This window comes from Nannospalax galili, unplaced genomic scaffold (genome assembly GCF_000622305.1).
Source record: "Nannospalax galili isolate Female #2095 unplaced genomic scaffold, S.galili_v1.0 scaffold1027, whole genome shotgun sequence".
NCBI lineage: Eukaryota > Metazoa > Chordata > Mammalia > Rodentia > Spalacidae > Nannospalax > Nannospalax galili.
The window spans coordinates 1,134,184-1,139,407 of NW_008355723.1; the positions used below are offsets into that span (position 1 = coordinate 1,134,184).

The 5,224-nt window shown below is 39.6% G+C and overlaps 1 non-coding gene across 1 annotated transcript; it reads right to left on the reverse strand.

The window, feature by feature from the left end:
* Positions 1–213: 213 nt before the first annotated feature.
* On the reverse strand, positions 214–4,321 carry LOC108491766. The gene is made up of 3 exons (XR_003847055.1): positions 4,214–4,321; positions 3,418–3,543; positions 214–1,786 (listed from the first exon to the last, which is right to left on the reverse strand). It is a non-coding gene; the product is annotated as an uncharacterized LOC108491766 (transcript).
* Positions 4,322–5,224: the final 903 nt, after the last annotated feature.

Below are 5,224 nucleotides of genomic sequence, written 5' to 3' on the forward strand. Positions count from 1 at the left end.
ATAAATAAAAACACACACACACGAGATGCATGTTTGGAGTTTTCTCTTAGACAGCATGAAAGCTGAACGCAAGATGCTTTCTGAGGTGGTCACTGAAATCCTATTAAATACTGTGGTCCTTTCCATAACACTGTGGGTAAGAAACAAGAGCTACCTAACTGAAAAGGATTTATTTCTTTTCTTTTCTTTTCCTTGGATCTTTTTGAGACAGGGTCTCCTGGTAGCCCCAGTAGGCCTGGAACTCACTAAGTAGACCTCAATCTACCTGTCTCTGCTAGGATTAAAGGAGTGCACTGCCATGCCTGGCTAAAAAATATTCCTTTATCTTTTGTCCAACTGTGGTTGAAGGTATTAGGAACATGGGATTAGTAACTCCTAAGGCAAAATTTTACTTATATAAACAGATCTCTACAGTTTTTATGGTCAAAAAATTCCAATAGCTCAAGAGTTATTATCTCTTCAGCAGAGGTACCCGGAAGGCTCCATTACCTCCCTCAGAGTGGCTGACTCTGGTGTCTCCTTAACTAGCCTGGCATCTTCTAACTTGTATTAATCCAGAACCTCAACACTCCACTTGGAGTAGAAATCTTAAGACTATCAATACACACACACACACACACACACACACATACACACACACACACACACACACACACATGACATAGTAAAACTTATTACTATTTCCTCCTTTATATTGCTACCAATAGCACAGATTTAAGCATGTTTGAAAATCTGAAGAAAGAAAACATTTTTGGCTTACATAAAGGATATATAAAAAAACATCTATTCAGAGAAACAAATATCTGATAATTACATTGCCAGCCCATCTTTAAGAATGCCAAAACACAAGAATAAGAAAATACCTGCAATACAAACGAGAAATCTAATGTTGTTAAAATAGATTATTAACAATTTTAGGTAACCAACCTGTGCCAATGAAATTTAAGTTAACGTTATAATCAGACAGTATGAGAGAAAATATTGTGCAGCTACTTAAAAGTATTCCTCAAACAAAATCTGCTTTGTGCTTAGAACAGAGCTGGGTTTATAAAGCTTCAACAGTAAATGGCAATAACAATTACAAAAATTCCCAACTTTTCTAATAACCGTTGTACAATAGCAAAGGGTAAATGAAAACATTACCATTTTTTAACAATGGATATCAAAACTGGAACTGTCAGTATGCTAAACACTATATAAAAACCATCAACATGGTAAGCTCCCTGGTTAATGTAATTACTTTTGATTTCTTAAACCCCAGAAAACAACTGCTTGCTGGTCAACAGATTTAAGCCATAAGCAAAAACCTGAACAGCCCGTCTTCATCCTATCTTAACAGTGTGAAGTGCTAGTAGTCTTAGTACTTAGTGCTCACAACATTTTGCAGCCTGACGATAAGCCATCTTGGGGAGGTATCACTGCCAAAGAAAATGCAAAGCAGCCAGAGAAACACAGGACCCCTGGCATGCCAAGAGTGCCAGCAGCAGACAGGCAGTGTCTTGTGCAAGAGACAGAGTATGTGCTTCAGAGTGCCCACAAGCAAACTAGGAAACAGCATGGAACCTTTGGCATAACACAAGGATGGGTTCCACTACTTCGTGCAGTACTCAACATGGACAAGCAGATCTCGGTGCTCAGCAGCTGGATACTGTACACTGCACTTGGGACACTCCACCAGGCTTTCATTCAGTGCAGCAGTGGGACTTTTTGGTGAGGTGACTTTTACTCTGTTTTCAGGCTCTCCCTGGTGAGTTTGCTCTGTGAGGGCAAACTCATGAAGCTGCTTCTGAAAAATAAATTTTAAATGAACACTATTTGTAGTCAGTAGTTTTAACAGCTTAAACATCTACATGCTTCAGCCCTGCAAACAGGTTTTCTTTTTGATCAATATTTGTATCAATAATGGTAATATATGAGGTAGCTACAGATCATCTAGATAACTTATTGTAATTTCTCAACTTGCTCAGGAAAGTAGTGGAGTTGGGTGCTCATATAGATGGGCTTTGCTGAGAGGCATGGAGTCAAATGTAAAATTTAGTGTGATTCACTAAATTTGCTGGGTTTTTCCTCTCATTATTCCTTAATTTAAAAAAAATTCACTGTACCAAATAATGGGTTTCATCACAACACTTTCAAGAGCATGTATAAATTTTCTAGTTTTGTAAAACAAGGCCACCTTAAGTAATAAAGAACTGCATAGATCCAGCCCTCGGGAGACTGAAGCAGGAAGATGGAGAATTCCAGACCAGCCTGGGTAGTTCCTGTCTCAAAAAACAACAGCAACATGGAACTAAAAGAGTAAACAATTTTATAGACCAGATGAGTTATGTATACAGATGACCAAAATATTCATAGTATCTCTGAGACTTGTCTTTTTCATGGTTTTTGAAGAATTTAGAATAGTCAAAGCTCAAAAGTGAGTATTTTGGGGCTGGAGAGATGGCTCAGCAGTTAAGAACACTGCTCTTGCAGAGGACCCGAGTTTGATTCCCAGCACCCACATAGTGGCTACAAACCATCCTTAACTTCAGTTCCAGGGGACTCTGAAGCCCTCTTCTGACATCCGTGGCATTGCATGACATGGGTGCACTCACATACACGCAGGCAATACACTCATACACATAAAATAGAGATAATAAATGATTTTTAAAAATTAATATTTTACAGCACATTATGAAGATATTTTTCTTTATATACAAGTTATGAATTACTTAATAATTGTTTTTTATCTCCCTTAGAAACTAGGAGTTATATTTATAGTGTTTCCCCGTGTCCAAATATTCTACAGTTACAGGATAATACATAAATGTGCACTACTAAAACACACACACACACACAAATTCACTAGTAACATGAAAAAAAAGCTCAGAAATCCATGGTTCCCTTTTCCCACCCTGCCCCCTCTAAGCCAAGAGCGCACCTCTAGAATCACAGCATTTGGTATGGGTGGGGGAATGATCCCTGACACCAGTAAGATAACTTTTATCAAGAGAATCATAACACCCCTCTTTCTGAGAATTGGTGTTTTATGATGAGTTGCCTCAAAGAAGGTAACTATTTATTTGAGATACAGCCAGCTGTTGTTTTAAATTTTTTTATTTAGTTATTTTTATTTCATGGGTATGAGTGTTTTGCCTGTAAGTGCACCTTTGTTGTACAGTGCCCAGGGAGGCTAGAAGAGGGCATGATCCCCTAGAACTGTAGTTAACGATGGTTGTTAGCTGCCATGTGGGTGCTGGCACCAAATCCAGGTCCTCTACAAGAGCAGTTAGTGCTCTTAATTGCTGAGCCATCTCTCTAGCCCCTGAGCTGTTTTTTTAAAGCTATATCCTAACTGGTCTGGAAAATGAGTTGAAACATAAGTGGAGAGGCAGCAGAAAGAGAATGAAGAATCAAAGTTTAATATTTAAAACTCACCAAGGATTCCAACTGTGTTATCTGACTTCTTGCTTTTCGGAGTTCCTTAAGAATCACGTGCAGTTGGTGCTGCATATTCTGACGATCAAGTTTTTCATTTTCAAAGTCTAAAGTGCATGCCTGCATCTGGAATATGCCCCGAAGAAGACAATTACAGCTGGCAGTTCTCCTGACTAGACGCTTACATTCTTTACCAGCACAAGAAAATGTTTGTTGTACCTTCATAGCAAAAAGTCTTCTGAGCACAGTGAGATGTTAGTAAATGAAGTTTATAGCTTGGTTCATGCACAAAGTAAAACCAAGGCCTGAGGGATGGGTCAGTGGAGAGCAGCTTAAGAAGCTGCTGGCTGGAATTATTCCTTTGTACTCTTGGACTTTTTGTGAAAAGGGGAGGGGGATTTCAGGAAGAAGGCAAAGAGATGGCTATTCCCTGGTTTGGAATACACTAAGACTCTCTGCCAGACATTCCAGAATAAGTGGTGTCAGTTCTGCCAGCTCCTGAGGTGGCCCTGATATGAGACTGTCAGGCCACAGTAGGAGCTACAGCTATGGAAGGGCAACATTTGCCAAGGTCAACATCTGTTAAGAAAACTGCCATCATCTCTTAAAGAATCAAGTTTAATCTAAGGACAGTTACAGAGTATGTAGGTAATTCAGTCTCTGAAGATAATTTTTGTTAGACTTTAAAAACATTTTTACAAATTTTAAGTACTTCGCCATAGAACAGTATACATAACTGGAAAATTTTCATTTTTTTACCAGGCTGAAAGAACTTTCAAGAGAGCACGGTAAGTACCTTTTGTTCCAACAGAGCTACCCTAGTCTGTTCCTCTTGGTGCTTTAACAGAGACCTGTAAAGAACCTGGACCTGTAGGATGCAAAGAGAGCCAACATTATCTCATTTGACCTCTCTTCACTAGACTTGGGACGCATGAGGAACTTACATCATAAATCTCATCTCTAACCAGGACAATGCTTGCTAAGTGAGCTGACTCATTCCAGCTGGCTATTTAAGGCTTTCTACATAAGCAGGCTGAGCAGTACTTCCCTAACTGAGAGTTCCCTGAGCCACGAGACTGAATGAGCACACACTCCGTAGTCCACACCACCTTTTCTGGAGGCTCTGAAGGATTCAGGGTGGGACAACAAAGAGCAAAGTGCCTTACCCAAGTTGAGCAAAATTCACTTATTTCTGCTTAACCTTTCCCAAATGTCACTACTCATACCTATAGATCAGTGTGAACACAGTGAAAACTCAGGAGGAAGACTACTGACTTCCCTTCCCCAGTTTTCAACTCTCAAGTCTTTATCCCAATCGCTTCACCCTGAGTCCCTGTTCAGCCTGGAAGAAGCCAGAGCAGTCTGTGTCCTGATTCCCCACCAGCAACTGGGTAACCCCTTCAGAGGATGGTGTGATAAGAATAGGAGGTAGGAATTGGCTAGAAAGTTAGGGCAAAAAGACCCCAAAAGTAGCCAGTTTCTTTGCTAAAAGTCAAAATGTCCTTGGGCCTCTTAGCAACATACTCTGTTCCAAAGGCCAAAAATGTCAAAAGTATTTGGGAGCTCTTATCTAATCCCTAAAAGATTTTAGGGTTACGTCTTCAGAGGGGAGAATGTTAGAGTAGCAAAAAGCCTCATTAATAAAAAAGAAAAAAGAGCACAGGAAGTTGTCAGGAAAAAGTCATGGGGAGATATGGGAGGAGTTGGAGGGGAGGGAGTGGGCATGGATTTGATCAAAACACCTTATATGCATGCATGAAATTCTCAATAAATTTTTTTAAGTTAAAAAAAAACTTTTGAAAAAAAA